Source organism: Sciurus carolinensis, chromosome 15, assembly GCF_902686445.1.
Source record: "Sciurus carolinensis chromosome 15, mSciCar1.2, whole genome shotgun sequence".
Classification (NCBI taxonomy): Eukaryota; Metazoa; Chordata; class Mammalia; order Rodentia; family Sciuridae; genus Sciurus; species Sciurus carolinensis.
Genome location: NC_062227.1, coordinates 11548500 through 11571991, shown reverse-complemented (window position 1 = coordinate 11571991; position 23492 = coordinate 11548500). Strand labels below are relative to the sequence as shown.

Genomic DNA, 23492 nt, shown 5'->3' with positions numbered 1-23492 from the left:
ACACAGTGGCACATGCATGTCATTCCAGTGATTCTAGAGGCTGAGGCAGGAGGATCACCAGTTCAAAGTCAGCCTGAACAACTTAGCAAGGTCCTAAGCAACTTATGAAGACCCTGTCTCTAAATAAAATATAAAAGGACTGGGATGTGACTCAGTGGTTATGCACCCCTGGTATCAATCCCCAGTACAAAAAATAGTCTATTTTTATAAAAAAAAATTCTCACTTATTTTGGATCTAACTTAAAAATCATATCCAGATATATTTTGGAGGCTCTGACAGCTATGTCATGTATCTTTTTCGGGACTGGTTTAGTTTTATTTTGTTCCTGACATCTGAGTTTAAATTTACTGAGGTCCTTTCAAAAGCACTAGGCATGGATTACTGATTTCTTATCAAAAGATAACTTTTAAAACTACCCAATGAAGTTGCCTTTGTTTATGTACCTAGTACCTCAGTGGTCATTAAAAGCCTTCTACCCCTAAGACCATGGTCCAGGTGGCTTGTTGACTCATTCACTTGAATCATTGTCCACTGTGTTGAGATGACTGGGGGACCCAGTTCTGCCAATGTTCTTCTGTGTAAACTCAGCCTTGATTTGCACACCGAGTAGTGAGTCTGTCCAGATAATATCCACCTCCATGGTTGTAGTGGGAAACAGGACTGTTTTGACAGGCCAAGGCCTGCAAAAGAGGAAACGCTGTTCTCATTGCTCAGTTTTTATTTAGCACAGAGATCACAGGGCCCCAAACAAGTTTCCACAAGCAGGACATCAGCCAAGGTTGTGTTGATGGTGGCCCTTGGCAGCCTTTGCTTCCCTCGGATCAGCCTTCTGGTGGGGAGTACAGAGGGATTCAGGATTTGTGACAGTATGCCCTGAGAACAGAAACATACACCTGAGGAACAAATAGATTCCCTGGAAGAAAATCGTGGTCTCCAGACTCAGCAGAGGACAGATTACCTGAGCTGTTTCCTGAAAGTAGCTCTTGTTAAATACAGTTCTGAAATGTAGCATAAAATATACTGCCCACCACACCTTTGTAGACTCGCAATGTACTTTAGAATACTAAAGGCTGTACAGAAATCCTGTTGTAGGAAAAAGTAAAAGTTGGCTGTTCTGATGCTTTCTAATCTTGCTCAGCTGACTGGAGGGAGGCCCCTTTCCTTCCCATATCTGATAGATTTCAGCCTGTTGTACAGCCCCTAGGGGGCTAGAGAGATGAAACTCAGGTTGGTGTCACCCCAACAGAGGAAAGGACCCTCAGTGGGGTGAACCCAGGCTCCCTACCTGGAGGTCAGTCAGAGACCTCTGCTTTTATCTGAGTTGGGTCATGGGATTTCTATTCTGGCTACTGTGGCTATAAACACTGGTCACCCTCCTGGGCTTGAGTTTGACATCAGAGACCTGCATACGTGGCCGTCGTGTAGACCTCATTGAAAACCCCCCTCCTGCGATTCTCTCATTTCCACCATTGCACCTTGTTACTGTATTTCCTGCGTGGGTGGCATGCCACGTCATGTAGAGAGGGTTATGGATGGGGAACGTGTTTTCTACTCAGAGTACCTGCATTGCTATGGAGTGGCCATGCCCCCCTGGCCTGCTGGGCTCTCTGCCACTGTGAATCTCTGTTCAGAGCAGCCCTGCCTGGCTGGCCCTGGACAGGGACAAGCAGCCCCCATGTCCTTACTCCGTAGGCCCAATGTGGCCTGACTTTTTCCCCCTTTTACTTTGATTTCCTCACCTACTTATTTTTACTTTATTTATCATGGTAAATTTTGCCTACATTGGAAGTGACTTAAGCCATCTTTAGAACATGGAAGGCTGTGAATATATACACAAATAAATCCAGCGCACTGGGTGGGCTGGCCCTTTCCCAACAACCTGAAACAACCCTCTCCTCAACAACAGAATGCAAATGTACTGTGGAGTCTGGGTTGTAAAGGGTTCAGCTTACTTCTTGCACTGCTTGGAGGTGTTGTGTAACGAATCTGCTTCCATGCAGGGTCCCGGGGACACGTGGTCTCTGTGACATGTGGCTTTGCTGTGCTTCCAGGGTGAGCAGCAGATTTATAGCACATTGTCCAGGTCCAACAAAAACCTGCATTTGCAAACTCTAGAGAGTGAACAATTGAATCTATTTTAAGGTTTCTGCTTCCCTTATTTAATGGGTTCGGATTCCTGTCTTACCTGAACTTATGTACATGGACACGTGCAGCACAGCCTGAGGGACGGGCTTGGCCCACAGCATTGCACTTTGTGAGCACGGATGTGACCTCACTGCTTCAGACTGGGCATGTTTTGAAAATTCCCCAGGAGCATTCATAAAATCTCCTTAGTCCGAAAACCCAGGAAAGGAAACTGTCTTTCTTTTAGGGAAGGTGTTACCTTTTTGCTCTTCTTCCGGGTGCTGACTGGGATCTCGGGAAACTTTCCTCACGGGTGTTAGTGCATGTGTGTTGACATTCACAACACGGCCTTCTCCCAGTACCCAAACCTCCAGGTATGGACTGTGGATGCACAAATCAGTCATCAGCCACAGAGTAGAACCGTGGGCTTCAAGTTGGAGTCTTTTCTGTCTGATGTTTCCTGCCAGGGACTTGGGTTGGAAGGTAGAGGTATAATCATGTGAAATTGGTCTGAAATCGCCAAGTGCTTGGCAGCTGTAGAGTTTTGAATTTGAGCAAATAATAAGCAAAGCCTAGGGCACAGCAAGCCCTGATTGTGTGAAGAAGGGAGCAGAGGCCTGAAGATGTGTGTGTCGTGGACGTTCCTGAGTGTCTTAACCTGACGTGTGTCCACACGGTCTCCTCAACACCTACCCCGAAGTTTCATCTGTAGCTGAAGGAGGACAAGACAGAGCTGACCCCAGCACGGCCGTGCCTCTATGGCCACCCTCTTCTCTTCCTCAACTGGAAAGCGTGACTCCCGGGTTCCAACGGGGTAGAAATGCCCTCAGAGGAGAGCCGTCCAAGGTAAACACTGTCACCATGCCATCCCTCCTACCCGACAAGCACCTGAGCATCCATCCTTGCTGGCGTGCATCCTGCAGCTGGCCGCATTTATCCTAGTGTGCAGAGCACCTTCCCCCAGAATGGATACTCACCCTTGCCGAGCCCCTCGTAAGAGAGGGTCTGGCCAGGTTGTGCACTGGCCACCGTGGCGGACACCTCCTCCTCCACCAGCATCTATTGCCACCTTGCTACCGCCTCGCCCCAGTCGCTTCCCTGTTGCATGGACACTGAAGCACAAGTTTATTGGAGGCATCTAAACAATGCATATGGTGCAGTTTTAAGGAAGGCCACGTTTACTAATGAGAGTTTTGTGTTGTTCATAGAGGATTTGCTGTCCTCAGGGCCCCACCCTGGCTGAAGGCGCATGGAGTGGAAGATGGAGCAGGAGCAGAAGATGGGCAGGTAAGGCCTGAGCTCCTGGGGACCTCAGATGTCTAAGGAATGCTGTGAAGGTCTGATTACAACCATTCCATTGAATGGGGGGATTACCTGGGATAGTACTGCTCGGAGTATTTTTTATTCAGATTGGGTGGTAGTCTTTCCTCTTGGAAAGTAGGTAGCACAAACTACTAAATAGAAATTTGCTGCAGGTGCTTTATGTTGGGAAAAGCATACGTTAACTAGAGCGACATGACTTTCTCACCTTGGAAACTCAGGGGAAGCAATTCTGAAGAGTCTCATCTTGGAAATCTACCACATAAAGCGTCTTAAGATATCTACTGCAGGATTGGGGATATAGCTCAGTTGGTAGGGTGCTTGCCTTGCAAGCATGAAACCCTGGGTTCAATTCCCAGCACTGCAAAAAAAAAAAAAAAAAAAGCCACTCTTACATGTGGTCCATGGTGACTTTTTCTCTTGGTTTTCTTAGATCTGTGAAGGAATCTCATGGGTAGATCTGATCTTTGCCAGTAGACTTGATTGTGATATTCTAGAATTCCTCTTTCACGACAAAATAAGCAGCGCTCAGGTCGATTTCAGCTAGACATTCCAGGGAAAAGAGTGACTATTTTTATGGTTTCTCTGAGGCTGATTTAGTCCCTGAATTAGGAGGGAGAGCACCAGCATGAATCAGCCCTCCCTGCCCCAGTGCATTTGAATAGTGCAGAATGATTGGCTTTGAATTTCTGCGTTATGGGCTCATTCTCGATGTTCCTGTTCTAAATATGCTTCCAGCCCGAGCTTCTTACCGCCCTCCAGAGGGTGAGGCCAGGAGGCAGTGGAGAGAAGTCAGTATTTTCGCAGTTTAGTGTTCTTTTTGAAACCTTACCTCTGTGCGTGTTCATCCTGCCTTTTGAATATAACTGTAATGCATCAATTAGAAAAGAGATAAAAAGAAGGAAGACCCGCAGAGTAGAAGAAGGGGATCAGGGGGAGGGAGGAGGAGAAGGGAAGGAGGTGCACCTGGGGTCAAAATGGAGAAACCCATCTTACATGCATTTATGAATATGTCAGAATGAACCCCACTGTTATGTATAACTATAGTACACTTTAAATACACTCCTGTTTTTTTACTCCAGTTTTAATCCAAAGTAGAATAATCTTGTCCTCTCTGGTCTCCTCCATCATCATTTGTATGTTAAGAATGTGCCCAACACAGAGGTACAGGGAGTATAGGTCCCCAGGACCCAAAGTCACAGGGCAGTGGGACACAGAGGACCAGTCTGGGAGACTTCCCAGAGGAGGGAGCGGCTAAACCAGGCGAAGAGCAGACCCCGAGAAAGCACAGAATGGGGGCAGTGGCCAGGCTTTGAGCCCGCCTCTATGCCAGACCCTTAGGGTGTCTCGAATGTGGGCAGGGTCGCTCCTGGAATCCCCTTCCGTGGCTCCACACAGGTTCTGTGGGTCCACTTTGGGCATGCACGGGAGTGGGGGCTTGAGCCAGTTCATGAAGGACCAGGGACAGTCTGCACCTGAGGAGGTTCAGCCTGAGTCCAGCTGGTATCAGGCCATCAGGAGAGCCCTGGAAGGACGAGGGCTCCGCCTTCGTTTTCCTTTCAGTTCCTCAGCCTTAATACATGATAATAGATTTATTTTTACTTGTAAGTTTTAGCAAGATATTACCATGGAAACATCTGGTCCCCTCTGCGGTGGCAGAGGGTAGGGACCCCTGAGGCATTTCCTTGGGTGAACCTGTAGGTATACATATCATAATGTGCCTTCCTCCCTCCCCTCCCAACCAGTAGACCCTGAGATTTGGTGGAAGGAGGTTATTGGGGGATTAGCTAGGGAGCCCCTGTGGCTGCAGAGTGGCCGCAGCCAGCAGGAAGGAAGAGTCATGAGGGAGCCCCGCTGGGGCTCAGTCCTGTGCGGCCCTTTGAAGAAACATATGGAAGATGGAAAGCTGGGGTATCTGTCCAACGGCTGCCCCCCTCACTAGAGAAGAATAGCCCCTGCTCTTCAGGGCTGCCCCGAACTGACCAAGAAAGCTGAAGAAGCCGCCATCAGAGAGGCCAGACGTGGGTGCTGGATAATGGTCTCGTGCAGGGTACGGAGAAGATGAAGGTGAAGGTGAAGGCAGGGTTTTCTGCAGGGTGCTTGCTGTCTGTGGGATGCAGGACAAGACCATGGAAGGATGCAGGTCAGCCTGGGGCAGTGTGGCCTCTGTGGTCTTCTCCTGACTTTGTTCACCAGGAACGACGACCACCTCTTGCTATGGTCCAGCAATTCTAAGTTGGATTCCCCAAATAATAGAAGGAAATGGAACAAAGTCTTCTTAACAGAACATTATGGTGAATAATGTGTAGAAAGGTCAAGGTCCTAACTTTCATGAACGCTGGAGGGTGGGAGGGAGTGGGGAAGGGCATTTTCTCCAAGAGGCCCAGGAGAGAACATCTTCTTAGTCTCACCTCCAACATCTGAATAAGCCAACCCGACTCCCATTTTTTTGTCCCCAACAGGGAAACCCAGGTGTCCTTCTGCTGCTTCTTGTTCCCTTCCATTAGCTCTGGTTAACACTCCATTCCTAGATAGCTGCTTGTCATTTTTGACTGACTGGTTATGGAATTCAGGTGCAAACCGTGTAGCTGTCTCTACCAGTGGGGATGTGTATTGCTCAAGGGAAGGAAAACTTCCCAAAGGGTGACTGGGTTGGTGGGTGGAGTTCGCTGGGTATGTGTGTGTGGATGGCAGATCCAGAGTCCCGCAAGACACAGACAGCCAGACGCGCATAAGCTGGCAGGATGTGTGGCGAGGAAGGGCAAGTGGTTAGGATGAGTTCGGATGTTACTGAAATGCAGAGAAGGGGGTTAAGCCTGGCAGAGATAGGAGGCTTAAGAGGTTTATGTATTTATTTATTTATTTTGCAAGTTGAGGACTAAACTTCACATGTAAACCCTAAAGATTTCAAAAATTTATTTATTTATTTGTTGACTTCCTTGGCAGCCTCTTGGCCGCCTCTGAAACTGGCTCTGCCTCCTGGTGGCACTTTCTGGTTGGTTGGTAATACGGTGTCGACTTCAAGGTTGGAGAAATTGGGCGATGTCCTCCTGTGAAGATTCCGCTGGTCAGCTTTCTGTCACTATAATGAAATACCCGAGAGAGTTAACTTAAAGTGAGAAAAGGTCTATTTTGGCTCACAGTTTTGGAGGTTCCAGGCAATGATTGATTAACTCCATTATTTTGGGCCTGTGGCAAAATATCTGATCAGGGCAGAAATGCGTGGCAGAGCAGAACTGCTTACGTCAGGAGCCAAAGAGAGAAAGAGGAAGAGGTGAGGGCCCACAGTCCCCTTAGAGGGTATGCCCTCATGACCTAAGGACTTCTCACAAGGCCCCTGTTCCTAAAGATTCCCTGGACCTCCCAACAGCGCCACCCTGGGAGCCGGGCCTTTAACACATGACTTTTGGGGGACGTTCAAGAGCTGAACTGTAGCAATGGGGTTGGTGAAAGCCTGTGCAACCCCGAGGGCATTCCGCTCCACATCTCCAGATGATGATAACAAGGAGCAAAAGAACTTGTTCCCTGACACGGGGCAACAGAAAGCAAGGACTTCTCACCTCACTGGCTCTACCAGAGTATAAACTCCCCTGAGAATCAAGCAGCCTGCTTAGAACTGGACCACAGGGATGGCCTTGTTCACAGCCTCTCTGATTGGGTCAAGGGGCCTAAAGATCTGTCACTCACACCTAGATCATCTCATCTTCTAGAATGTTGTTTTCAAACTGGAGCATACATTAAATCACCTGGCCAGCTCGTCACCCCCTCGTCACACATGGGGTGTTGAGTCCCACCCACTGAGTGTCTGATTCAGTAAGTCTGAGGAGGGGCGTGAGAATTTGAATTTCTAAACAAATTGTCAAGGGATGCTGATACTTCCCATCCCAGTAACTCACTTGGAGAATCATTGTTCTAGAATGCTATTTTTAATTTCCGAGCCATTTGCATCTACCATCTATGAAACCACAGCTTCGAAAATGAGTCCGTTTATTTTTTTTTAACTGATCCCACTCATCCCGAAATTTTAAAAATGGATAACATAGATGACTTGGTGGCTGAAAATGGTTTAAATAGAATCCATACAGCAAATCCGTGGCATTCATTCCCATACTCTCTGTAAGGACCATCTGGCATGGTGCGTATTTATAATCCTCATGGCAGAAGCACATTTGTGTCACAATGTACCTCTCTGACTGCTCCTTTTCTGTCTCTGTGTCTGAGCTCACTTATCCCCCAAATATATCATTCTATAAGGATCCCTGCCGCTCTTGTCAGAGCCAGCCTTGTGGAGCAGGTTGGAGTCAGATTACTTGGGTGTTTGTCTGGGCTCTGTAACTTTCCAGCTGGGTGACCTTCTGCAAGTAACTTGAGTTCTCTGTGTCTCTGTTTTCCCATCTTTATAATGGGAACCATAATGGTATCTCCTTCCTGGGTTTGAGAACTTATTGAGTTAATAACCAAAGAGCACCAGGTTGCTGTCTGATACATGGAAGGCCTCAAACTTGTTGGTGTGGATTGATGTTTTCACTTTCATTATCCCTTCTCCATGTTGGTATCTCATTGCTTTATACAACACTCCTAGGTGGAAAAGTCACAAATCTGTATCGCTACTTCAGAATTTCTTCCTCAATTCCAGGCCTGTATTTACAGCAGCCCAGGGGCCATGTGGCTTCTGGGGATGGTCCGTAGGTTGCCCAGCCTGAGTCCTCTCACCGCAGTGCCTTCTGCCCTGCTCATTTCCTCCAGTCTCACCTCCAACACCAGATCTGGTTCAGATCACGCCTCCGCATCTGTTGTGTCAACATGATCCCTTGTTCTCTCAAACTCCGGACCTCAGGGCCCCTTTGATCTCATTTTTCTCCCTGGTTCAGTCACAATGCTCAGTACCTCCCCCTTGGAAGCCTCCCTTGTCATTTGTGTCCTTTTTTCTGGGTGTGTTCACTTTTAGTTTTTTCCTTCTTGCTAATGGGTTAATGTGCCTGAAGGACGTAACTCCCCATGAAGCTTCGCTCTCCTCCTGTTACCTGCAGGATGCAGCGCAAAGGTTCTCAGCATTCAGGGTTCCACGTGATTGGCTGACACACCCTCCCAAACACGTTTTCAGCACTCGGTCTCAGGCACGCCCACCTCCCCTCTTCTCTTCCTTCAACAGCCCGAGTTTGAGCCACAAACTTCCTTGCTTTCTTCCTGAGCTCTAAGACCACTGGGCCTTGATTCCTCTAGAGATTTTCACCTCACTGCAAGTCATATTAGACTTTTAAAGACACAAGACCACTTGTCATCGACTCAAAAATACCATCTACTGTAGGATACTTCATTATTTTATAACCACCACCAAAAAACAAACAAACAAAAAGAACAAAACCCAAACCAACCTACCCACCACCTACTACAATACGACATAATGCTTCCATATGACTTAGAATCAACTTGTATATATTGAAAAAGCTGTTGTGGATTACCCTAAGCACCAACCAATATCACTATAATGCTTGTATATCTGCTGAAGGAAATAAGCAATATTAAAATAAAGGTGTTCCTGGAAACTTCTTCAAATTCAGAGTCTGAATATGCTGAATCTTTTCTTGATTCAGAATCATTGCTATCTATACTTTTCCCCCCTACATTTATTGCCCTTTAGGTTACTTTAAGAACATGAGAACTCAATGAAATTGTACTCAGAACAAGAATATGGAAAATATATGAAACCAAAGGTGATTTAAAAAAAAACTTGGAAAAGTGATAACTCCTAGTTAGGTTGATTAAAAAAAAAAAAAAGAAAAAAACAAAGAGAGAGAGAGAGAGAGAGAGAGAGAGAGAGAGAGAGAGAGAGACAGAGAGAGAGAGAGAGACAGAGAGAGAGAGAAAATTAAAGTCACCAATATCAGGAATGAAGGAAAGGACCTCATGCCAGCAGAGGGACCCTACCATCACCCCAACACTGAAAGAATAGTTAAGGGATATGAAGGACAACTCCATGTAACACATTTGACAACGTAGGCCAAATGGACCAATTCCTAGAAAGATACAACTATTAAAGTTCACTAAAGAAAAATCAGACTAATAGGTTATATCTACTAAATAAATTAAATTTATAGAAAACCAAAACCTTTCCATAGAGAAAATTCTAAGACCAGATGGTTCCAAACATTTAAAGGAGAAATAACATCAAGTATGTACGATGTATACCAGAAAATAGTAGGAAACACTTTCAAACCACAATAGCTTTTTTGATATATACAAGTTGATTCTAAGTGATATGGAAGCATTATGTCATATTGTAATAGGTGGTGGGTTGGTTTTGGGGATTTTCTTTCTTTTTTTTTTTGTGGTTATAAAATAATGAAGTATCCTACAGTAGATGGTATTTTAGAGTTGATTTTTTTTGAGGCCAGTGCTATCCTGACACCAAAGCCAAACAGAGGCATTACAAGAATAAATAAATGAATAAATAAATAACTCACTCATGACTATAGACACAAAACCCTAATGATATATTAGCAAATTAGATCCAGCCATGAATATATCACAAGGTGGAGGTATTTTCCAAGACTGTAAAGTTGGTCCAACATTAAAAATACTGACCGTGTAATTGTATTAACAGACTAAAAAGGAAAAATTACATGAAAAATCTCAACAGATGCAGAAAAGTTTTTGAGAAGACTCAGCATACATTCCTGATAAACAACTGTCAAAAAATAGGAATAGAAGAAAATTTAAATCCAATAACAGGGCATCCACAAAATCCTGTATTCAGCATCATAGTTAATGGTGAAAATGGTATTTTCATTGAAGATTGGAAATCAAGGCAAAGATGTCCACTTTCACTATTTTGATTTTACATTGTACTAAGGATCTTAGTTCAGTATGGGAAGAAAAGTCATGAATTGAAGAAGAAACAGTAAAACTGTCTTTATTTGCTGGTGATATAAACAACATAACCATTTACACAGAAAATTCTGATGAATCTATAGAAAAGCTACTTGAACCAGTAGTGGACATTATAAGAGACAAGGTTAATATACAAATATCAATTGCATTTGTATATACTAACAAAGATCAATTTAAAATGAAATTAAAAAGGGACCATTTACACTGGGTGCAGTGGAGCATACCTGTAATCCCAGCAGCTCAGGAGGCTGAGGCAGGAGGATTGTGAGTTCAAAGCCAGTCTCAGTAACTTAGTGAGACCCTAAGCAACTTAGTGAGACCCGTCTCTAAATAAAATATAAAAAAGCACTGGGGATGTGGCTCACTGGTTTAGCACCCTGGGTTCAATCCCCAGTACCAAAAAAAAAAAAAAAACCACTTACAGTAGCATGAAAAAACATAAAATGTACCAGGTTAAATTTTTAAAAATGTCCATTTTCATGCTAAATATTACTGAACATTGATGAGAGAACTTAAAGAAGATGTAAGTATACAGAGAGATAAACTGTGTTTGTGGATCCAGCTTTGTGAAAATGTTGACTTTTCCAAATGTACAGATTTAGCAACATTCCAATTAGAGTTCCAGTGAGCTTTAGGTAGAAGTTGACAAACTGATTCTTAAATGTACATAGAATAATCAAGGACCTTGAATAGCCAAAATAATTTTGAAAAAGCAATGTAAGTCCAATATACACTAAAAGTTGAAGTTATCAATACAATTTGACATCAGCACAAGGACAGATATAGATACATGGAATAGATTAGAGAGCCTAGAAAGATACCCCCATGTGACAATTTATTTATGACAAAGGTGCCAAGATGTCCACAGGAAAAGGATAGTCTTTTCAACAAAAGCTACTGAGACAATTGAATATCTACATGGAAAAACAAAGAGCAGCAATTATAATAACAACAACAAATCTCCCATCAACTGGGCGTGGTGGCACGTGCCTATAAACCCAACTACTACAATGGGTGAGGTAGGAGGATCACAAGTTCAATGTCAAACTCAGCAACTTATCAAGACCCCAGAGATAAAATAAAAAAGGTTGGGAATGTAGCTCACTGGTAGAGTGCTCTTGTGTTCAATCCCTGGTACTGCAAAACACAAGAACTTCCCAACTTAAATCGGCTCATAGGCCTAAATGCAAATGCTGAAACTACCAAATTCTAGAATAATAATAGGAGAAGGTCTTTGTGATTTTGCATTAGGCAAACATCCATTAACTTAGGACACATAAAACCCAAATCATAAAAGAAAAAAATTGACAAGTTGGTTTCATCGAAATTTAAAAAAAAAAAATTCTTTGTAATACACTTTAAAGAGTGAGAGAAAAATCATGAATTAGACAAAAATATTTATCAAGTACCTATCCAATAAGACTTGTGTTCAGACGTAGAAGGAAATCTTGCAGTGCAATCATGAAAGAAACAACCAATTTAAAAATAGGAATGTTGAGCAGCACTTCACTAAAGAAAATGGCAAATGAGTGCCTGAAAAGACACTGTCATTAGTCATTAGGGAAACAAATTCAAACCATATTGAGATACGAATGCGCATATTTTGGAATGGCAGATAAAACAAAACCAAACCTCCTGACAACACAAAGCACTGGCAGTGATGTGGAGCAGCTGAGACCGCCACATCGTTGCTGGGCATTCAAAGTGATTCAGTCCTCTTGGGAAACAATTTGGCAATTTCTTATGAAATTAGTCATTAAACATAGCCCACCTCTAGGCTTTTTTTCCATGACCAATTATAACATATACCCACATAACACTCAAAAATCTGCATTGAATGTTAGTAGCAACTTCATTCTTAGTTGCCTCAAACTTGAAATACTCCAAATTATCTATCTATTGGAGAATAAACAACCAATTAGTGTATCAACCAATCAGAATCAAGGGACACTACAAAGAAATGAGGAGGAATACAATTTTGATCGGTGCAAGAATAATGACTAAATCTAAAAGACACCCTGCTAAGTGAAAGAAGCTGAATACAAAAGACTGCACATTTTATGACCCTTTGATAGGACATCCTGGGAAATGCAAAATGATTGAGACAGGAACCAGGTCACCAGTTGCCAGGGTGGGGAGGTTGGGGAAGGTATTGGCTACAAAAAAAGGTACTGGGGGACTTGGGGGGAATAATGGAAATATTACATCTCTGCTTTGGTGATGGTTACATGACTGTACATGCTTTTAGAAACTCCTAGAACTTAACATCTAAAAAAGATGAAGTTTACCCTATGTAAATTATATCTCAGTAAATCTGACTTTGAAAAATTCTCCAATATGGTCTCTAATATGGTTTCTTCAAAATTAATGATATCCATTATGAGTTTTGATGTATATGTGCAGACAATGGTAACTACATCATGACTGCTACCTGGCCCAGAGCAACTTCAGAAATATTAAAACTTGGGGAAAAAAAAGTGTACTTGGGTGAATTCAAGGTGGCATCTTACCAGATTCTAAGCTCCTTCATGGCATTATTAGAGTTTGGCTTTTCCTTACTTGTTATAGGTTTTTGGTTAATATTGTTTGGGCCAATTAATGCATTTCATAGCAGAGAAGCTTCTTAGATCTGAACAAAATGAATGGATAATTGTTTGCCTTGAGATACATAGGGAATACATGGATAAAAATCAGACTTGACATTTAGACAGAATAACTATCTTCTGTGGATCAGGTGTGTTCTTTTTTTTTTTCTTTCCTATTTCAGACATAATGCCAACAAATTATTGTGTGTTTATTGGCACAAATTTGGAGTGAACAGAAACAGTTTCCACCACCCCCACCCTGTTAACTTTACAATATCACCTTTCAACTGCAAGATGCACCCCTTTCACATTTGATTGTAAACCTCTGAAATCTGGATGCTTCTTATATTCATGGTGTCGTAGCATCTCTTTCTGCTGGGCTGGTAGGAGTTGTGTGGTTGCTGACATTCCTGAGCATGCGCACACTTAGTGGACTCTCATGCCCGCCCAATTAAATGACTGTGGAGGAAGCGAGGGTCCTGTCTTCTCCAGAAGCCTTTTTTGGTCCCTTCTGAGAAGACCAAGCATCGAAACCTGCATAATGGGCTTCAATGACTTGGAAGAAAATATTGGAAAGAATCATGGAGCATTCTTTAGGAAAGCTGCTGTGTCACCTACAGGTTTGATGTCTTGGAGGATGGGAAGGCACAGACAGGCACAGACACAATTCTGAACCCAAAAGAGATTCAGAAACGCTGAAACCAGAAAGTGGAGAAGTCGGAAGAATACTTTAGCCTATTTATTTCCCTTACCTATTGGCTTTTAGTTTTTATGTATGCAGAAGAGTGATGTATAATAAAACCTACACATTAATACATCTAAAAGAGTTCAAAGTGTAGAAGAGACATTCTAAATTAATAGGAAAGTATTATGCCACATTTTAAAATAACTGTATTTTTCCTTAATTGTGGAACATGAAAGAAATGACCTGTTTTAGAATCAATGGCATCTTTGATTTGATTAAATATAGCTTTTCCTTGATTTTTCCTGTGCATTTACAAACCTTTATGTGATTTTAAATTAATAGAAAAGGTATAGAATAGGACAAAGGAAGTTGACCTATCTCTAAATTTTTTTGGATCTATTCAAGAATAAATTATGAGCCAGGAGTGGTGGGTGCTGTCCTATAACCCCAGTGGCTTGGGAGGCTGAAACTGGAGGATAGTGACTTCAAAGCCAGCCTCAGCAACTTAGTGAGGTCCTAAGCAACTCAATGAGACCCTGTTGCAAAATAAAAAATAACAAGGACTGGGGATGTGGCTTAGAGGTTAAGTGCTCCTGGGTTCAATTCCTGGTACCAAAAAAAAAAAAAAAAAAATGATATTGCTAGAGTAATCCTAACTAGTGAAGCGTGTATTTCCTGAGGACATTGGCATTTTCTTATCTAATCACAGTACCGTGGTTCAGTCAGAAGCTTTGACACTGAGAGAACACTATTGCCAATCTAATAGTCTACACCCATATTTTATCAATTGCCCCAATAATGAGCCAGACTGCTCATTGAAGCAAACAGTTCCGTTCATGCGAGACTCTGAAAGAGCATTTTCTTTCTGCATCTCCCTCATCCAGTGGGAAAGGGTTGAATCTTAAGTTTTCAGGGAAATGGTTAAAAATGAAGCAGCAGAAATAACAGGCTGCATGGGGAAAAAGTTAGATTAAATAATTTCCCCTTCCTTTCTTCCCCCAGGGCATTTTTTATGAAAATGAATGCTCCCTTCCTGCTTAGCAGCATGGAAGTCATTCGTTTTAGGAAACAACTTCCTTTGTAGGTTCAGAGATTTGGTATAGTGTCCTTTTTCTTCACATTTCATTGACTACTTCTAACATTGAAAAACGAAGCCTTTTTGGGTGGCTTCAAGATTAGGAGCGTATTATATCTTTTGAAGTAAAACTTTTGAACACTGAAGATGAAATTCAATTAACGATTATTCAATTTCCTATAATTTAGTCAAATATACTTGAATACTCAAAATATTGTTGGATAATGAGTGTGCCTACCCTTCCCGGGAGATGGTTTGTTTCTGGTGTTCTTTTAAATATTATTTTTATTCTTAATTATTTTGTGGTGCAGGGGATCAAACCCAGGGCCCTGCACATGCTAGGCTAGTGCTCTCCCCCTGGGCCATGTCCCCAGCTCTGACTGGTGTTCTTTTTAAGAGAATGCTCCCCAAGTGCCCACACAGTCTACTGGTGCCTGCTGTGGAGAGTCCTCCCAACCCTGGTAGTCTCTGCAGCGCCCCCTCTGGTGAAGCATCTAATAGCAGCCATCCCCTGACCTGTCCCAGGGACAGGTTGGCCCTCAGTGGTAGGCTGGAGGAATCGCCTGTTCTGTTGACATCATGTATTCTCTGCGGTACTTTATGAGGCTCTGATCATTCTTTGTCTTGCTTTCTTCTGTTTGAACAGATCAATCTTCACTTCCCTGAAACCCAAGTCCAGCAGAGCCAGCCTCATCCAGCTGCCCCTCTGCCTCTGCCTTTGGCCCTAGAACAGAAAATGGGTCCTTTTACATTATAAGAGGTGACTAGGAACAATTGTCATGTCTAACCTTGGACCCATTCTGGCCCATCCTGATCCTACCCACATTCTTTCTCAGTCTCCCTGGAACCTTCAAGAAAGCCGGGTGACAGGGAAGGGGTCCAGGGTGACCCTGCCGCCTGCAGCCTGGAGTTCTTGTTGTCTGCTGGGGAGGTGGGAGCAAATAACCCAGAGCTTTTGCGGGGAAGTCTGTCTTCCTTGGTCACCTTCCTCTTCATCTGAATGTGCATGTTCACATGTTTGCTTTGCAAATTCAGGCCTGAGTAGCCTGGCCTTGCAGGTGTTTGGGGAGCAGGAGCCCAAGGCACTGAGAAGGGACCCTGCTGGGAGAAATTAAAAAGCCTCCCCTTGGACTTTATAAGCTTGGGTTTCTCTCAGCTGGACCTTTGGGGGCCAGCTGCCCCCGCCCCATGCATTTTGGAATGTTCAGCACCTCCAACGTTCTGGATCCAGCCTCTACCCCTGAGATGACAGTAGCACTCGCACCTCCTACAATATTGTGACAACCAAAACTGCCCTCAGATTTTGCTAAATGTCTCCTGGGGGATTAATGTCCCCTGCTTTATACTAAATGTTTAAATGCTTTAAAAATAAATCTTATTTCATTATAAATCCACAATATTCACTAGAGAAATCTTAGGAAGGAATATCAATGTCGGACAATGGGAGTGGAGTTTCGCTTGATTTTCATACTTTCGCAATCTCACTTTACACAAGTCAGGTGCTCCATATTTTCCTCTTATTGTAATCCTAATTAATCATATTTTATATGATATATATATCATATATATGATTAACACTAAGTGGATATCATATATATATATATATGATTAACACTAAGTGGATAGATTAACACTATCCACTTAGTGTTAATAAAAATCAGCTTCCTTGACCTTGTACACTTAGTGGAAGCTATGCTAAAGCAAAGACCTCCCTTGGGGGCACCCTGGAAGGGGTCTGCTTCATGGTCTCTGGGCTTTTGCTGTTGCTGGGACCCCCAGCAGGTAATGGTTTCCCAGTTATGCTCACTTATTAGCAGTTAACTATTTTCACATGTTGGGTTGAATTCTTATTTTCATCTGAATATGAGTCTCACCTGTATTTGAGATCCATGTGTAGTAGAGTGAACCTGGTCTCTCTGAAAAGATGTGCCTCTCTATATGTGATTTATGGCTTTTCAGCTCTGGTTTGTTTACATCTGAGGCAGAGCTTCCTGACATGTGGCCAAACGCCCACGGAGCCTTTTAATAGCTGCGTCGGGCAGACCGTGTTGAAGGATGCTGTCGCGGATGTCCCATGAGAAGCATCTTACCATTTAATGTTGCGAGTGCCTTAGCTGAATTATTTATAGCCTTAGGCAAGAATCCTAACACTATTGGCATAAAAATGCATCACACAATGATGATGATTTTGACAAGGAATACTGAAAGTTTATGCCCAGAATGAAGGAAGTGGGCAAAACCAATATGGAACCCAGTCTGTCTGTCCACAGCTTGTGGGTGGGTGCGTGCCTTAGCTTTACACCAGGCTGCAGCAGAGACCTTGGGACTGTGCCCACAGCTCATACATTTACCTTTGAACCGTTGTGAAGTGTCCATTTCAGGGGCATTAAGCACAGTTACGTGGTTATGCAACTACCGCCTGCATTCGTCCACAGAACCTTTTCATCTTGCAAATCGAATGACAGCTCTCCTTTTTATTTTCTGGCAACCACGATTCTTCTTTCTATCTCTGTGAATCTGACTGCTTAGAATAGCTCATGTGGGGAGACCTTGCAGTGTTTGCTCTTTTGCATCTGCTTATTTTACTTGTCAGAGTATCCTCAGAGTTCCTTCAGGTTGCATCAGGTGTCGGAATTCCCTTCGCTTTCAAGTCCACATGATATTGCATTGTACAGCACATTTGGTGCATTTGTCAGTTGCTAGGCATCTGAGTTGCTTCCACCTTTTAGCTGGTATGAATAATGCTACTATGACCACGAGTTTGCAAATAGCCGTTTCAGTCTCTGATTTAGTTCTTTGGGGTAGATATACCCAGAAGTGGGATTGCTGGGTCCTAAGGTGATTCCATGTTTAATTCTTTGATAAACTGCCATAGATTTCCCATAGCAGATGCACAACTTGACATCCCCATGAGCAATATGGCAGGTTCCAGTTTCTCCACAGTGCCACCAGCAATCCCCAAGTCCCTTGTCCTATGAGTTGTCATTCAGTCTTCTCTGGGTGGTGAAGGTTTGCTCATGACATTCTTCAGGTGTCCCCAACTGAGCTTGTCCTTTTTTTCCAGCTTGCAGGCTTATGCACCAAGCTTGGTCCACTTCCAATCCCTCACCTCCCAGCTGTGTGACCTCAGGATGGCTGGTCTACTTACCCTATCTGGTCTCAGGTTCTTACTCATGAAATCAGGATCAGGATGATGCTTTCAATATTGAAAGCTTAATGCCTTCAAAGTCATAGAGCAAGGCTAGACACCTAGTAAGCACTCTATGAACATTAGTTGTGGATTATTATTTTTACAATCTCCCCATCTTTCTGACTTTGCTGGCACTCAGCATGACATCACGGGGTCACCAGGCTTCAAGTCACTGTCCACACATGTGCATGCTCTTCTTGGAAATCTGTGGGCTCCTACCATCTTTGCCCCCTACCTCCGGCCTTCCCAGGCCCCCTCTCTTCACTGCAGGGGCTGGTGGTCATGTCCCGCCTCTTCTGCCTTCACTAGGATCTGTAAAACAATGCCATGGGCTGGGAGTGTAGCAAGTGGTAAGCACTTGCCTAGTGTGTGCAAGGCCCTGGGTTCGACCCCCAGCACTGCAAAATCAAACGATGTGACATGGTCATTCTGAAGTGACTTTCAGGGTAGTTTTCACCAGCTTTTAAAACAATAATGGCTCCTTATGCCATAGCAAATGACAACTTAATCCTCCTGACTGGTTTTCTTGTTTTCCTTTTATTTTTGGACTTATCAACAATTTGTTGAGCTATATAGCACACCTCTTATAGAGTGCTCACATTGTGAGGGTTAAGTTCATTGGCGTTTCCCAGAAGCATTCACTGAGTGACTCCCACCCAGATCAAAATGTTCCAGGCCCCAGAGGGTCCCCTCTGAACCCTCCCAGCCAACAACACCTTCATGACCTCTGGGCAGGCCATGCCCACAACTGGCCTTCTGGAGGATTGACCAGTCCTTGAACTTCTCTTATGTGGGAAGATACAATGTAGTGCATGTCGGGTCTGCTCTTTCCTTTCCTCATCCTCTGTCTGTGTCCCTCCATGCTATTGCCTGTCCTGGTACTTCATTCTGTTTCACTGCTTAGTAGTATTCCAGAGTGAGTCACTTCACAGGGTGGCTGTGCGGGTGTCTGCTGATGACATCTGCCCTCATTTCTCCTGGATGTATACCTCAGTGTGCAATTGGTGGGTCAAAGGGAAGACTATGTTCCTTGTTTCATTGAAGAACTTTTTGTGACTATAATGTTTCCATAGCTTCATCGAGGTCTGATTTGCATATACAAAGTCCTTTCAGTATACAGTTCGATGGGTGTTGACAACTGCCCGGGGCTGTTTAGTTACCACTGTGATCAGGCTCAGCATGTCTCCACCCACCCCCAATTCTCCCTTGTGCCCTTTGGCAGTCGGTAAGTAGCCTTCTCCAAACCTGCCTCTGGCAACCACAGAAGTTTCTGGAATGATAACTTTGCCTTTTCTCAAGTTTCATTTTAAATGAAACAGTCTGCAGGAAGTCTCTGGTGTCTGGCTTCCTTGGCTCAGCTAAATGCGTTGGGGATCTCCCATGTCACTGTGTGTCATCACTAGGAGGAAGGCCAAAGGACCCAGGCACTGAGGAAAACAGGTGGACGGTTTGTCATAAAGCTGAATATAAATTTACCATGTGACCCGGCAGTGAGAACTTATGTTCACAGAAGGTCCACTCATTCTGAGCGGACAATTTGATGTATGTTGACGACTGCAAGCCATCATTTACTTACCTGCGTTATTTGCAATAAAGCTAAACTACAGCCCGATTGTCAATCAACTAGTGAACAGGTAAACATATCTTGGTATATGCATGCTGGGAATACTACTCAGCAATAAAAAGGAATGAATTATGATGCTCTACTGACGCAACAGCAGCATGGGTGAACTGATTGCATTTTTTAAATACTTTTTTAGTTGTCAATGGACTTTTATTTGTTTATATGTGGTGCTGAGATTCGAACCCAGTCTTCACACATGCTAGTTAAGCACTCTACCACTGATTCACAACCCCAGCCCCACTGATTGCATTTTTTAAACGGATTTTTCTTATTAAAACAAGAGATGCTTAATGAAAGAAAAGATCAGGTACTTCATGTTACCAGCTAGTGGCTCTCTTTCCCCATTTCTTTTTATTCACGCGTGTTCACAGTCACACATAAGTCCCCCTTCAATGGATCAGAACATTTTTGTCTAACTTCTTTTTTTTTTAATACTGGGGATTGAACCTAGGGGTTCTCAACCACTGAGCCACATTCCCAGCCCCTCTTTTCTTTTTTTTCTTTTGAGACAGGGTTTCATTAAGTTGCTTAGAGTCTTGCTAAATTGCTGAGGTTGGCCTTGAACTTGCGATCCTCCTGTCTCAGCCTCCCAAATCTCTTACAGGGATTACAGGCTTGTGCCACCACACGGGATGATTGAGTCCTTATAGTTCAGAGCTGCACGTTACAGCTATACCAGTAGAATCAACCATGCCCTGTTTTTCCCGACACAGTTGTGCATTGGAGCAGTGCATTGGAAGCAGTTCACACTTTGTGCCACTGCAGGCTCCTCCTGAAGTCCTTGATGTCACCAGCAATTTAGGAAAGCAACCTTCTTTGCAGTACTGGGTGTTGCTAATGTCAGTTTTTGCCTGTTTTATTATCAAAATAATAAATCCTTTTTTTGGGGGGGGATTGTGTGTGTGTGCATGTGTGTTTGTGTGTGTACATGTATTAGGAAACTAAATACATTTTCACATGCAGTTGATGGCCGGTTTCATTTCTTCTCTTATGAATTAGCTGTTTACATCATTTACCCATTTTTCTATTGGATTCTTCTTTATGTTCTTATTAATTTGTGGGAGCTTTTTTGCATATTTTATATGTGTTGGAAATATTTTGCCATGCCTTTTAAAAATGTTCATTCAGGTGTATCTATCAACCTTCCCTTTATAACTTGTAGTTTTTCTGTCTTAAGTATCTCTCTGTGTAAGATTATTAATAACCTAATATTTTCACTTATTTCCCTTTTATATTTGGATTTTTAAAAAACCCGTAATAAGATGACCGTTGAGGCCCAAATCTCCTTACTGTACTTAAATGACACCTCATTATATGCCAAATTCCTGCACCCACTTGTTGCTGTTTCTGAGTTCTTCATTTCTGTCCACTGATTTTTTTTTTTTTTTTTTTTTTTTGCATGCCAAGATCCTATGGTTCTGAGTTTTGTAGTTTATAGTCATGTTTATTACTGGTAGGACACACTCACCCTTGCTTTTATTTCTGAATGATTCTAAGAATTTCTTCACAATTTTTGAAATTTTTTAGTGCAAAAAGTTCCCATGACAATTACAACTGCATTGATTGATTGATGGATTCAGGGAGTGTACTGGTCAGCTTTTCTGTTCCTGGAACAGAACCTTGACAGAATCAGTGTAGAAAGAGAAAAGGATTATTTTGGCTCATGGTTCCTGATCAGTTGGGACTGGGGTGGGGCAGGATGGAGGCAGAATATCATGGTGACCGTGTGTGGCACTGTTCACCTCATGGCTGGCATGCAGAAGAGAGGCAGAGGGTGGGGCTGGGATCCCAGTCACTCATGAGGGGCCTTAGAGCCTTCCCCTGATGACCAGAAGACCTCCCACTCAGCCCCACCTCCGGAAGCTTCCACCTCCTCCCAGCAGCACCAGCTGGGGACCAAGCCTATAGAGCCCGGGGGCTTTTGGGGGTCACTCAGTCAAACCACGGCAGGGAGAATTTGCATTTCAGTAACGTTCCATCTTCATGTCTGGGACGTGGTTTCCGTGTATTCAGGCCCTGCTTTGTGTCTTCTGATAAAACACTGCTTTTCTTCATGCAGACTGTGCCTAACTCTTTAGGTTTGTCCACCCTTGTCTCCTGTAGTTTTGTCCCGTGTGTCTGAGTTTCCCATCCTTCACCGCCATTATCTTCCTTTCAGAAGGAAAACATTCTTTCTTGTTTCCCTCTACATCACCAAGCCCTCCTTTTAGTTTCTAGTAGTGTTTTTCCCTCTTAAGTTTCTTTAGAAAGATCACCCCCTCCAGCATTTATGATGCTACCTATTGGGTTTCTTGCTCATTTTCTTGGGTGGCAGGTGCTGGGTCTTCTCCAGATCACCCACCTCCATTCACTGTCCCTATACCATGGTGCCCACCCCCTCTGTGGTCCACTCGGGCCCAGCCTGACCTCCCTTCCCATCATTCTGTGCACTCGCCATGACCTCTCTCTCACACCTTCTCAGCCTCCAAAGCCCCATGCAGGCCTTGCTTCCCAAGGGGAGCCTCCCTAACCCCTCATGTGGCAGGAAAGTGGCAGGGCCACCTTGACCACACCGGCCTCAGCACCTTCTGCTTGTGCTCAGGATGCAAAGTCACTTCCCAGCTATGGCCTTCTGCTGGAAGGCCCTGAGCTCTTTGCCACTTTGGGAGATGTCTGGCTGGATACCATCCTTTGCAGCTGCTTATCATTCCCTGGGTCAGATCTGAGCCCACACAGCACAAGGGATGGTCTTCTTCCTGTGTCCCAGTGTCCTACAAGTCTGGGCACTTTGCCCTCGCTTGATTCCCAAGAGGGCAGGTGAAGTCCGGTGGACCGGCTGGCTGGGCAGAGACCAAACCCAGTGCAAGAAATGGCTTTGCGGTCTTGACCAGTGGGTGGACCTTTCTGTGCCTCTGGAGGAGAAGTGGCCACCAGTGGGTTGGGTAAGGTCAGAGAGGAGCAGGAAGCCCTGGTTCCCACACAAGGTGGTCTACTGAGCTCATCCAAACATGTCCTCCTAAGGAAGGGAATGAGGAGGCAAGGGACACCTGACACCGTGTTCAACACTAAATGAGCTGCTGTCTGCAGGGCCTCACAGATCCTTGGTGCGCATCAGTGCTGAGTGTTCGGGGCTCAGGTGTGCAGTGTGCTTGTGTGTGGATCTGAGGGTGGCTATTGAAGTCAGGGCGTGGAGGTTTAGACTTTTCCTGGGAGCCTGGGGGCTCTCCTGGTGTGCGATGAACACACCGCTCTTGCTGCTCATTTGCACACTGGACAAGATCTCAGCTGGTGGGTGGGTGCCCACCCTGGCTCTCCCTCCCATTTACTATGCTCCTTGGGGGTGCCTGCTCCCTCACTCCAAGATGGGCTGGCAGTACCACCTCCTTGGCCACTGTGTGGATGGACCTAGACAAGGTGGTCAGGGCTCTTGCTCTGCTCCTCCCCGGGTCAGCCTGGGGGGGCTTGGCATCCACATAGAATCACACAACCCTGAACAGAGAGAGGTGGGAGATGAGGACTGAGGTGGACAGACAGCTCTGCAGTGCCTTTCATCCCTGGGATAATGGACAGGTGCTGTTGAGCCACTAGAAAAGGGAACTTCAGAGGCAGATTCTGTGACTATGCCACAAGTTGGAAAGCATTTCTAAACCAATAAGCTGGCCATGAGCCTCCCACAGGAAGGTTTGGAAATGATTGATTAATGCTGTGTATAAATGATGAAGACTAACCCAGCATCTTCTCTCTTGCCTTGCAGGTGCGCTCTGCCCACCTAGGCTCTCGCTGCCTCCACGGGGCCTCTGCTGGTGGGGCCTCTGCTGGGGGGCCTCTGCTGGGTCCGTCTAGAGGAGCTGTGGACTCATAGTGCGCCTGGAATTTTCTTTGCACTTATGTCTCACACCTGGGCTGTGATGTCTCTGCAGCCTCCCTGGGCCTCTACCCTCCTCAGGTCCTCTTCCCCTCCGGCTGCGCCATCAACATTTCCCACTCCTTAATGTGCCCTCCTTTGTCATTTCTGATG

The 23492-nt window shown here is 44.3% G+C and overlaps 1 protein-coding gene and 1 long non-coding RNA gene across 3 annotated transcripts in view; both read left to right on the top strand.

Moving 5' to 3' along the window:
- The window catches only part of Shc3 (SHC adaptor protein 3), a 184726-nt gene that overhangs the window by 48501 nt on the left and 112733 nt on the right, over positions 1 to 23492 (top strand). The gene's annotated exons all lie outside the window — the stretch shown is intronic.
- Positions 1970 to 23470, top strand: LOC124965519 (uncharacterized). The gene is made up of 3 exons (XR_007105192.1): positions 1970 to 2971; positions 3334 to 3412; positions 23229 to 23470. It is a non-coding gene; the product is annotated as an uncharacterized LOC124965519 (long non-coding RNA).